This window comes from Octopus sinensis, linkage group LG4, assembly GCF_006345805.1.
Source record: "Octopus sinensis linkage group LG4, ASM634580v1, whole genome shotgun sequence".
Lineage (NCBI taxonomy): Eukaryota > Metazoa > Mollusca > Cephalopoda > Octopoda > Octopodidae > Octopus > Octopus sinensis.
The window spans coordinates 98694053-98708068 of record NC_043000.1 but is presented as its reverse complement, the minus strand read 5'-3'; positions in this window follow the sequence as shown (position 1 = coordinate 98708068).

The following is a 14016-nucleotide window of genomic DNA, read 5'->3' as shown; positions in this document are numbered from 1 at the left end:
ATCAGGAAGTAGTCGAGTGTATCATCCCACTAATTCTAAATATTAGATATTATATTATTAGGGTTCGGAAGGCGACGAGCTGACAGAACCGTTTGCAAGCTGAGTAAAACGCTTAGGGCATTTCGCTGATATGTTGTCTTCAGGTTATTACTTTTGTCAATCCATCTCCAACAGCCGGCGACGCATTTCACTCAACCACGACGCGATGCTGAAAATGTGGTTAGATGAGTACTCCGAGTTAAGAAACAGTCATTTCTATTGTCAAGGTATTGACGAACTACTGGAACGTCAGCATGAAGTCGAGAACGATAAAGGAGAATATATTGTTGATTGATTTGTTTAAACTGTTGATTAAAAATAAGGATTAACATAAATGGGGAAACTGATTTTATGGGGCAACATTATATATATATGCATACATATTGTGTGTGCGTGTGTGTGCGTGCGTACGTGTGCAGACACGCCATGGATCAGGAAAGTTTTTCCAAGGTTTTGCGCTGTTTATCTTGATATAAGATCACCATGACCTCGTACATATGGTTGTGATGCATATACCTGGTGTACTCTTATGTACTCGCAGTAGTTCGGGATATCACTGGAATCCTGAAGTGGACAAAGGCGGAGCTAAAGGAGATAGACAGGAAGTCAAGAAAGCTCCTAACGATGCATGGAACCCATCATCCACGTGCTCACACTGATCGCCTATACATGAAGAGAGCAAATGGAGGAAGGAGACTGATATGTGTGGAAGACAGCGTGCTTATCGAACTTGAGAGCTTAATGAGATACCTAGCCCAAAGTAACGAAACTTTGCTAGTGACAGATAACGAGGGAGTATTGAGAGTAGAGAAAAAAGGGAAAACAAAGGATGAAATGCAAAAAGGTCGTGAAGAAGAATTACGCAAGAAAGGACTGCAGAATCAATTCCATGCAGCCACAACAAAAGTTGCTGGAAAAAATAGGTAGGATTGGCTGATGAAAGGAACCCTTAAAAAGAGACCGAGAGCACTATACTGGCAGCGCAAGACCAAGCTTTGGCCATTAACTGGATGGTCAACCTTAGGAATGAATAAGTGTCTCCGCTGTGCCGTATCTGAAATAGAGTGAATGAAACCATTGCTCATATCTCGAACGAATGCCCTAGATTTGCTCAAAACCTCTACAAGTTGTGGCGACACAACCAGGTAGTGAAAGTGCTACATTGGAAACTGTGCAACAAGTGGGGGCTTGAGAAATACAAGACGTGGTATGAGCACGAACCGCAGAGAGTGGAGGAGTCGGAGACTAGTAAAATCTTCTGGGATTTCCCAATCCAAAAATTTAGGTGCTAGAGCATAACAAACCGGACCTAGTGGTGGTGGAGAAGGTGCACCACATATGCTATATAGTTGATGTTGTATGTCCCTTTGACCCACGAATAGTCAAGAAGGAATGCGAAAAAATAGATAGATAGATAGACAGACAAACAGACATATAGATAGTTAGATAGATAGATAGATAGATAGATAGATAGATAGATAGATAGATAGATAGATAGATAGATAGATAGATAGATAGATAGATAGATAGATAGGTAGATACAACCCTCTTATGTACGGAATAGCGTGGCTATAGAAAATGAAGAAGGCAACAGTATCACAAGGCATCAAGAGGAATATAAAGGAATTTGGAATAGAGTGCCCAGTAAAAATGTTACAAAAGGTTTGCCTTCTTGGCACGGCCAGAATAACCAGGATTAAATAGCTGAAAAGAACGAATAGCATGGTACCGTAGGCAGCAGGTAGTTAGCCCGCTGCATGCAAGACTGCAGAAGCCCCAACTAAACCTGTGATATAGAGAAAACAATTATAATAATGATAATAATAACAACCGAAAACTAAAAACATAAATGCATAACTCTGAACGTAAGGAAAATTACTTAGCGAATTCAAAATACTGTGTAAGATGAAGTAGTTTGATAAAGAAACGGAACAAGGCCATCTAAAAGTGTAGTCGTCGTCGTCGTAGTAGTAGTCGTAGTAGTACTAGTAGTAGTAGTAGGAAATAGTAGAGGCGAAAATAGAAAACACATGATAATGATGAGAGTGGTAATTTGATGAGGAGGAAAAGGCCGAAACTGAAATAAAATATCAGGAAGAGGATACGTACATACATACATTTGTGTGTGTGTGTGCACATATACATCCATACGTACATGCATACATACATACATACATACATACATACATACATACATACATAGAGAGACAGAAAGAGAATGAGATCTGTCTACGAATAAAAGGTTAGTAAAAATATAAAAATGCAAATGAATACAAAAAACTAAATGGAAGATGATATTACGAACTAACTGTATCTGTCTATTCGAGAGATAATAACCATTGAAAATATCAGGTGAAAACTCTCTTTATAAACAACCTCTACATGATATATTTGATTTTTTTATACAGGTGAAGGGCACAATAACACACGAATGGGTCTCATAATGTGGTCGCGGAGTGTGCTAGAAAAAGCAAGTAAACGTCCTCCAGAGCAGATTTAGTGCCTTCAAGCAAAGGAAGGCACAATAGATAACCTGGTTCAATATATATATATATATATATACTCTTTTACTCTTTTACTTGTTTCAGTCATCTGACCGCGGCCATGCTGGGGCTCCGCCTTTAATCGAGCAAACTCGACCCCGGGACTTATTCTTTTGTAAGCCCAGTACTTATTCTATCGGTCTCTTTTGCCGAACCTCTAAGTAACGTGGACATAAACACACCAGCATCGGTTGTCAAGCAATGCTAGGGGGACAAACACAGACACACAAACACACACACGCATATATATATATATATATATACATATATACGACGGGCTTCTTTCAGTTTCCGTCTACCAAATCCACTCACAAGACTTTGGTCGGCCCGAGGCTATAGTAGAAGACACTTGCCCAAGGTGCTGGTGTGTTTATGTTCACGTTACTTAGCGGTTCGGCAAAAGAGACCGATAGAATAAGTACTGGGCTTACAAAGAATAAGTCTCGGGGTCGAGTTGCTCGATTAAAGGCGGTGCACCAGCATGGCCGCAGTCAAAATGACTGAAACAAGTAAAAATAAAATATATATATAATATATATATATATATATATATATATATATATACATAAACCCACACTTGTGCACGCGTGTTTATATATAATATACATAGATAAGACGATAAATTTTATTCTAGACTGGGTTTCAGTTTGTGTATTGTGTGTGTGAGGGAGAGAGAAGGGGGTATATTATTCATATACACTCAACAGATTAGACTATTGGAAAAGAAAAGCATCCTAACATCGGGCTACAATAAGTACCCTTAAGATACCAAGGCCCCTCCTATTGGGTTACAGCAAGTAAATTTAGATGCCAAGAACTCTAGCAGCTTTTAATAAACTTTCTTCGCTATTACCTACATAGAAGTTTATATCTACTCTAGCAAACTCCATGCAGTCTTCTACTGATATTAACCCTCTTCCACCTTCCTTTGTAGGTAGGTATAATCTTGCTATTCCTGCCCTTGGGTGAAGTCCCATTCATATTGAATTCCTTCTTAGTTCTGTCTAGCTTTGCTAATTCAGTTTTTGTTTAATTTACAAAAGATGTTGAATATATAAGTAACAGTACTGCCCGAGTATTTACAGCGTTCACTAGATTCGGACCATTTAGCTTTGACTTAGATGCCAAGAACCCTCCTAAGTTTCCTATCTGTCCCTAATAACACTGTATTCTGGAGCTGTACTAAACTAGGTTTTATGCCTAATTCCTCTATCCATCTGTTCAAATATTTAGGGTTAGCTCCCAATGCACCTATAACTACTGGGATACATTTTACCCGCACTTTCAATAGTCTCTGTAATTCAATAGCTAGGTCCTGGTACTTCGCTATTTTTTCTATACTTCTCATATTGATTTTTTCATCATTTGGCACTGCACACCTTCTCAATTTTCATCTTTCATTTCTGAAGTTAATATTCTGTCAGATACTAATACACCTAGACACTTATATCTATCTCCTCCCTTCAATGATTTTGATGTCTGGCCATCTGGTAGTTGAATGCCTTCTCTCTTGACTACCTGTCCCCTTCACATGACTAAAATTGCACACTTATCTATGCCAAATTCCATGCCTATATCCGAAGAATCTATCTCTTTTTCATTCTTACTAAAAAGTTTCAGCTCATCCATGTAGAGCAAATGGTTAATTTCTCCATTACTATTTCTGAACTGATACCCTGCCTTTGTCTTCCTGAATACTAAACCGAATACTAAACTGAGGGGGATCAAACATAAGACAAATATTAGAGGGGACAATGGGTCACCCTGGAAAATTCTTCTTTTGGTATTAATTTGTGTCACCTGAGTAGAGATCTACTTTTTATTTCGTCATGTTAAAGCGAATCAATTATCTTATGTTGTCAGCTATACTGAATATACTCAAACATTCACTTATCCATCAGTGTGGAATCATGTCATAGGCTTTCCTATAATCTATCCATGCTATTGTTAGTCATCCAATTTGGTATTATTCCTTCATTAAGGCAATCCTGAAGTTATTCTTTCAGCCTCCCTTGTAAACTACTAAACTTCTTTAGCCAGTACCCTTGAATTAAATCTGATCCTGGGCCCTTCCAATTCGGTATTTTTCCTAACACTTTACTCATAAATGCACTAGTTAGTCTGAGATCTGGCTGCTTCTCACTCCCTACTTCTTCCTTCACTTTCTTTAACCATACTGCATCTCCATAATGACTGACTGTTTTATCCCAAATATTACTCTAGAACTGTCTAGCTTCCTCTATATTAGGTTTCTCATCTTCAGCACTTCGTTCTCCACTATTTTCTTTGGTTATAAAATCTCTTCTGGTCGGTCTCAAAAAATTTTTTTTGCTGATACTGATCTATTCTTTTCTAATATCTGGAGAGCTTACCTGCTACTGCTATGACAGGCTGTTTCAACTCTTCTGTTACTGCCCCAAATCCTTTCTCTTTGACTGAGTATCTTTCCTCGAGGCAAGATTTGCATCTTGCGTTTCCCATCTTGTTTGTTTTCCAGGCTTCTATTCTACTCATATCTTGTCTTAAAACCTTTAGTTTATTTTGTAGCTTCCTTTTCCACAGTTTCTCTCTTTTTAATTTTTCCCTCTGAGATATCTAATCTTCTGGTGACTATTACCCCTCTTCCATAGATCTATAAGTTAGTGTCTTCTATATTTTTAGTATCTATCCTCCTGATAACAGAATCTACTTTCCTAGTCATTTCTTGTAGCTCCTTTCTGCTGGTGCCTCTTTATGCTACTCTCTAAATCCTTTACTTAATTTTTTAATCATTACTTCGTGCAACTCATCTAAAATTTTCTTATCCTTTCAACTTAAATCACTTAAGTGGTTGGTGCCAGCTGTCTCTTCCTTATTGGTAGCGCTATTATTTTTTTACCTTTAGGTCCCTCTTTGGTTTGAGCTGTATCTCTTACGTTGTTGCTTGTCTTTCCCACTGCCTGGTCTTTCTTTTCCAGTTCTCTTGTGATCTATTCAACCTCCAATTCTGTCATTCACTTTCTTCAGCTAATAGCATTAGCCTGGTCAACTAATCTCTGCTCAGTCACTTTAAACATACCCTTCTCTACCCAAAGTGCTAACATCCGTTTTCTATTGCCCCTTGTTTTTGGTTCACTTTCTAAGAAGTACTGTATCACTATCCTGTTTTCTTCGCTGGTTCACTTCCCTTCCTCCGCTGATGCTGTATTAGGATGACTGCTGTGGTTAGTCTGCATCTTTACTGATCCACTGCCGAACTAGAGGCATTCTCTTAAAGGTCCAGCTTCATTTTCACTGTTGCAACTAGAGTTTCTTCGGAAACTCCTGTCTTTCATAAACTGAGGTAAGGTAACATTCGTCAACATCGTCATCACCACTATTATTTTTCACCATCTGAAAATTTCAAGCAACTCACTATTGCATCATTTGTTTGCACCTTTGTGCTGGTGGGGTAGTTTGTGCTGCATTTTTTTGGGTGGTGGGTATTGTATTGCATCAGTGCGTTTTGTTATGGGGTTTTATTTGAGTCTTTTGTGATATTAGTTTTTATATTGTGCGTTGTTTGTGTAGCGCAGGTTGTGTTCTTCTGTCGAGTATCGGCCTTCTATGGCACATGTTGTGGATTGCATTTCTTCAGTCCTTATTATTATTATTATTATTATTATTATTATTATTATTATTATTATTATTATTATTATTATTATTGCTTGCTGGCAGAATCATTAGCATGCCGGGCAAAATGTTTAGCGGTATTTCTTCAGTCCTTACATTCTGAGATCAAATTCTGCCGAGGTTGATTTTGCCTTTCATCCTTTCGGGGTCGATTAAATAAGTACCAGTTATGCACTGAGATCGATGCAATCGACAATCTCCCTCAAATTTCTTCCCTATGCTGAAAGAATTATTATTACTATTCGCCTTCATGCTCTTGTTTTTCTGTTCTTCATCTCCTCCCGGCATTGCACCTTCATCCCACCCATAAAGTACAGTGTTACTTCGCAGTAGAGTTTAATTCGTTGCATGACCGTGATCGTTTTACGATTTACTCGTTTTACAAATCAATTTTCCCCATTGAAATGAATTAGAATATAATTAATCCGTTCCAGCCTCTCAAAACCACCCAAAATAATTTTTATTGGTTTTAAATCAGAAAACGTTTAGTCACAATGAAAAGCACGATAACAGAGAACGCAAAAAAAAAACATTCAAACTAGCTTTATTAATCCAATTACCTTAAAGATAGGACGATTTGTTCACAAAGAAGACGATGGAGCGGGGAGGAGGAGGATTATCGTTTGGAAGGAAATCTCCTTCCATTAAGACCTCAAAAAGAACAATTTCTTGTGTTTTCTCTCTCACCTCGCTTCATTTAGGCTTTTTGGACACATTTTATTCAAGTTTCAAACTTGCAGGTCGTTTCCTTAGAAACATATCAAGAGAAGTCTTTTTCATGCCGTTCAAACTGTTACGAAAATGCGCCAGAGCAGTGTCATTAAGTAAAGCATCTGTAAGAACTATAAATACTTTTTCAGGATGATACTTTTTTGCAAATTCAGAAACATACCGCCATTTTACCAACATGGCCTTTATGTCACTCTTAGAGGTAGCCTTCTATTATCCTTACCGCTACTGTCCTCCTCCGGAAAAACCAATCACTTCTGCTGCATCCGAATGCTGCTGCTCCTGAAGCTGCAGTTCATATGTCCCCAGATCCTCTGAGTGTTGCTCTACAAGATCGTTAATGTCCCCATCGTCAACCTCGAGGCCCATGGATTTGCCAACAGACACCATCTCCTCGACTACAGGTGTCTCAGACTCAAACCCCTCGAAGCCTCTTTCAGATACGTAGTCAAGCCACAGTTTTCTCCATGCAGAATTCAGCGTTCTTCTCGTTACACCTTGCCAGGCCATATAAGTGATTTTCGAGCAGTTAACAATGTTGTAGTGCTCCCTCCAAAATCCACGAAGGGTTAGATTTGTATTTTCGGTGACTTCAAAGCACCGACAAAATAGGTCTTTGGTGTACGATTTCTTGAAATCAGAAATAACCTGCTAGTCTATAGGATTCAAGATAGGGTAGGTGTTGCGGGGAAAGTACAGAACTTTTATGAATTTAAATTCGTCCAGGATAATATCTTTGAGGTTAGGAGGGTGAGCAAGAGCATTGTCGAGGATGAGGAGGGCCTTGAGAGGAAAATCTTTCTCTAGAAGGTACTTTTTCACTGCTGGTCTGAAGACAAGGTTGACCCACCCAGTGAAGAATTACCTGGTGACACAGGTTTTAACATTTGCCTTGTACAGGACCTGCAGCTTCTTCAGGATTTTGTGAGACTTTCGGAATGGTAGATAAGGAACCGTTTAATCTTCAAGTCTTCACCTCACATTGAAACAAATGGTGAGAGTCAGGCTACCATTCCTAGGCTTGAGGTCTGACATTTTTTCCTCTACAGTTAGGTTCTTCTGTAGGTTCTTCTGGAAATTTTGCCCACAAAAGGCCAGTTTCATCACAGTTTAATACCTGTTGTGCGATATACTGCTCGGCTGCGATGAGCTGACAGAATTCACACACGAAGTTTCAGCTGCCTTCGTGTCAGAACTTGCTGCTCCTCCATACCTGATCATAATATGATCACCGATCCTCTATTCGAAATTATCGAACCGCGACAAGCCTTACATGCATCTGCTGATGTCTTCTGCGTCGATGTTCCAGGATTCTGTATTTGTTTCTGTTGATTTTAAGGATAATTCATCCCGGATTATTCCGTCCCGTCTTTTGAAACTGTAAATTGTGATATGAGGGTGATATTGTCGTTGCTTCAAGCAGGCCGAGCAACCACGTAAAGGTTCACTGGTTGATTCTACTGATTATATATATATATATATATATATATATATATATATATATATATATATATCTGTTAGTGCTTTTACAAGTCATGAATATAAAAACATTAGCAGTCAAGATAGCAATTTTTCAATAGTCACTGATCTTCCATCAAAAGCACTTACAACTAACTATAAATTATCTTGGATATCAACAAAAGCAATCATTTCACTCAATATGACACTTTAGAAAGATGATTTAATAACATATAATAGTAAAATAAATAAAATACTAGTCTTTAAAGCTTGAATAATATTTTTTTATTTGCGAGTTTCTGAAAATATGAGTTGTCTCAAATTATCATTAAATGCATACAACCACGCTTGTATATGTATAAAAATATTTTGGACATGTATATTTTTGAAAACGAATTTGATTAAAATATTCGATGAAATGTCGCCTATTATGTTATATTTAGTAATTTTCCTTTGGCTAAATAAATACCGAAAACAGAATAGTCGAACATAACAAATACTGAAATTGTTTGAAGAAGACAAACCTAAAGTAATATATGGATTAGTAGGTTTATAATATAATATCAATCACACAAGACCGATATCTGAAGAATTACATACAAAACATGAAAAACGAAAAACCAAAACATTATTATGAAACCGTAAGTACTTCAAACATATTCAGTAAATACTTTGGTAATATTTGTATATCTATAAACTAGAGCATTGGCATCTATTGATCTGAAAAAGTATATTTCTATGAAACTATACCTTTAGCAATGCACAAGTATCGGCTATTATAAATATACATACCAAATTGTGAAGGGAAAGAGCAACTACTACGCAGTAATACTGAAGTTTTCCTATATAATGCAGGATATCCCTACACCTAGAGGGCATTTTCATAGGCTCATCACTTTACACAATACTTGATAATTTCTATATGATCAACCTCAAACGCGAACATTTTTTTTTATATATGATCGAATACTAGTTGAATAAGATAGGTAGGTCAATAATATGTTGAAAATTTCGAAAGAGGAGAAGTCTGTGAACCAGCTGAACCAGACCCTACGTTATTAGTGGTTACTACCTGAAGGAAAAGAGAAAGAAAAACACACGTACGCATAGATGCAACACAAAACAAACTACAAAGTGATATTGAATTTTATATCTTTAACAAATATTTGAAATTGCTTACACTGGGCAACAAAATTTTTTTTTGTCTGGTGCCTGGAATATTTCAACGAATTCTTAAGTGATTTTTACTGCTAAATTCAAAAATAACTTCGGTTTTTCTCTATCAGGTCTAGTTTTCTGACTAAACCTGATAGAGTAAATATTTTATTCATACAAAAGGCATATAGAATGAATCAATAAAGAGAACGTAACATAAAACAAAACGAATATATATCTGTTTATATATATCAGAATATATATCTAGTTTTGCTTACCGTAAATGTTGGGCAACAAGAGTATCTCGTTTTAAACACCAGCAATAGTCTGCAATCATCACGGCGTCCTAACGTCCTTGGTACCGAGTTTCCATTTCCTTGATGTCCTGATGGAATTGTTCGCCTTGTTCATCGCTTACATCTCCGAGATTTTCAAGAAAACAATCAAGATGACTAAAATGATAATGCATTTTGATGCTCATATTCGCGCCAATATCACGAAAAGTTGATATCAAGTTCGTAACAAGGTCTTTATAGTTTTCACTTTTTTGTTTCACGAGGAAATGTTGCACTACTTCTGCAAAGGCTAGCCAAGCAGATGCTTCATTTTCGCTCATTACTTTCACGAAATGTGTGTCCTTCAAGAGCTTGCCGATCTGTGGTCCATCAAAAATCTCTGCTTTAAGTTTTTCAGTCGTTAAGTCTGGAAATACACTGCAGATATACTTGAATCACTCCCTATATTTGTCTAGCGCTTAGACGAATTGCTTGATCAATCCGATTTTGATGTGCAAATCGGGTAAAATGATCTTATCTTGCTCAACTAAAGGTTCTTCCAATATATTGGCAGCTCTACATGGAGCCATATTTGTTCGAGACGGCCAGTATTTCTTAACATAGTGGTTTCATTGGTCTCTACTGATACACATACAAAGAAAGCATGGGTATTTGGTATAACTAGATTGCTGTCCTATGAGAAAATTCACCATCTTGAAGTCAAGGCAGATGACTCATTTATGGTCATGTACAGTATCTTCTCTAAAACCAACTTAACTTCATATTTTTCCTTCAGAGTTGTTTAGTGGCCGAGTAAACAGAGCCATACACATTTCCGTTGTGCTACAATTCACATTTTAAACTACGCTTAGAGCTATCTATGAAAAGACGCCATTCCTCTGATTTGTATTACTCAATGCCAAGTTTATTAAGAAGCCCACTGACATCTCTGCCGTAAACCAGCTCTTCCTCCTTTGTGAAAAAAAAGGAACTCTTCATGCCGACTCCGATAAAATGTTATACGAACACCATTCTCTAGAAGATTTTTCTCTTTCAGTCGAGGGGCCAATATTTCTGCAGAATTTTTTGGGAGATTCAAGTCACGAACTAGATCATTCAACTGTACCTGGGAGAATAGCTGAGGTAAAGTCTCAATTGAAAAGTCTTCATTTCTAGTGTCTTCTTCAGGAGATGAATCTTCTTTGGTTGAGGGTAAAGTTATCTGAAGCAAGACAGGAACAGGAAGCTCTTCACTGTGTGGAACTAGTCTAATAGCAGAAGCAAGATTAGGATAGGCAAGTGTTTGTCGATTTTTCCGGTTAATACCCTTCAAATTTAGGTTACAAAAATAGCAGTCGTCTACGTGATTATAGCTCATACTGTTCCTTGTCCCTTTAGTCCTTTGTCGCAAATGTTCTGTACATTGTTTGCAGACGCTATGCGGTGCCCAATATTTATCTTGGTCTCCCAGTTTGACTCCAAAATATGCCATATATACTCTTTCAACAAAATCAGTGATGTTTTTTTAGATTTTCAAGTAATGTGTATTCTCCACAAGCACAACAAAACACATCTGGTGAATTAACACACCGCTTTCTTGAAGAGGACAACTTGATATTTTCTATTGCTTAGTTCACCACAATATCTAAAAAGTATAGAAAAAGAAAAAAAACTTAGAATAAGAATAAGGTGACGAACACTGCGTACTAGACGTACACATATACATAGTGACTATAGGTATGTTCAATAACTTAAAAACTAGATCTGATAAGTCAAAAAGAAGGTTATATTTAGATTCAAGAGACCGATTTCGTATAGGAATGATGTCTATTTCATAAACACCAAAACCTTGTAGACCAGTGTTATACAAACTATCCTATTGAAGGTAATTACAAATACTCCTACAGGTATAAAAGCTCTATGAATAAAACATTAATTATATTTGTTCAAATATTCTCCTAGCATAAAGAAGCTTTCAATCAAAAACTGTGTAGATTTAAAGCAGAGACTGTTTTAAAATAACGAAATCAAAAATCCCAATCCCGAGTCTGAGAAAATATATCATGGGGGATTAACCTCAGGTAAATCCTTGTCCTGAGGACTAATTAATTATCAGAGACATTCCATCCGAGACTACCTACCTTTTTTGTGAATCAGAAATTTATTATATAATGTATTCTTTCTACTTTTTAAAGGCAGCGGGATATGAGATTTGGCTGCTGTTTCTAGCCGATTGAGTGATAGTTTAGATGCCTCAATGATCAATTATGTTGGCACAAGAAGAATAAAACTTGTAAAATAGAATAACTTTGTGTGCGGATGAAGAGAAGCCGCTGCTAGTCTATAATAGCTAATCTGCATCTATACCATGTACCTAAACCTAATACCCCGCCCCAGTTTTTGTTTTGTTATAATTCCTCATACAAATAACAAAACAATTAGGGCAATTTTAAAATGCATGTACATGCATTTAGAAACAATCTATAAAAAATATAGGCATGGTTGTGTGGTAAGAATCTTAGTCCCCAACCACATAGTTCCGGGTTCAGTCCCATTCCGTAGTACCTTGAACAACTGTCTTTTACTGGGAAGACCAAAGCTTTCTGAGTGCACTTCGTAGACGGAAACTGAAAGAAGCCCGGCGTATATATATATATATATATATTATATATATATATATATATGCCTGTGTGTGTCTATGTGTCTGTGTTTGTCCCCCACCCACCCATAACCACATGACTACTGGTGTTTGTGTCTTTACGTCTCTGTGACTTAGTGGTTCGCCAAAAGAGACCGATAGATTGAAAATTATGCTTTAAAAAGTCCTAGGATCGATATGCCTGACTAAAAACCTTCGAGGTGATGCTCCATTATGGCCACAGTCAAATGACTGAAACAAGTAAAATAATAAAATAATGTATTTAGATATATATATATATATACACACACACACTCACACACACACACACACACACACATACATACATATATATATATATATATACATGTATATTTCGCCTTAATGTACTGATATATGAAAAATATATGGCTTGTGCTAGAAATACCAGCGAAAATAATTATTTTTATTTTATCGCAATTTGATTTATATATATATATATATATATATATATATATATATATATATATATATATATACTAGCAATGCATCCCAGTGTTGCCCGGGTGTTATGACCTACAGCCACATTGTATTATTTGTTCCTTTCGTATGGGCAGAATCGGCACAGCTGATATATAGTGAACTGGATAACTGCCGTAATGGAAGTTTTTGTATGTTTAAAAGTGAAGCGGGGGTACAATTTGCATGGGTTTGCATGAAAGTGCTTTCTGTTCTTTAGAAAGATCACAAACTATGTAGTGTTTCATTGTATAAAGGAGGGTTAATATGATTCTGCTCAGAAATTATGTTTTCAAAATTTTAATCCGACCCTCCCCCCACATATGACCCCACCTCAGTTTCTTAATTTGTAACATTTTTCGATTTTTTAAAATGTTTATCACTCAGAAAAATACAGAGATTATGAACCTAGGAAATATATATATATATTTTTTTAAAGCTTAATTTTTCTTAATGAAAGATTCTTAATGAATTCTTAATGAATTCTTAATGAAACCTCGCCCACCCACTTTCAAAAAACTAAAACCTCTCGATATTTCACTTTCGTCAGATGTTTCACACATGCGTACTGAAATAGCAGACATAGAAAAATACCAGACCACCACCAGAAAACCCGACATGCTAGAAACACGTAAACGGTGTTATTTCTGAAGAAATGTCTTCGCTTTCCAAAAAGCTAAAAGTGAAACATTGGGAGTTTGTAGCTTTTTGAAAGTGATGAGGTGGTGGATAGATGTTTTGGAAAGAGATTTTAGTGTTTCTTTAAGAAAATAAAAGGAAAAAGAAAATACTTAAATATTCATACTCTGTTTTTTCTCTCCGTGGATTATTAAGAAAAAATTGGGAAAAAAGTAAAAAAAAAAAGAAGAAATGAAGAAATCAGGGTGGGGAGGGGAAAATTAAAATATTGAGAACGTGTTTTTTGAGTGAAATCCTAATCTTCTGTATCGAAACATAGGAATCGGAAAATATTTAGGTAAAATATAAGGCGGGGGCGCAAATGTCACCTCGGACATGCTAGAAACAACAT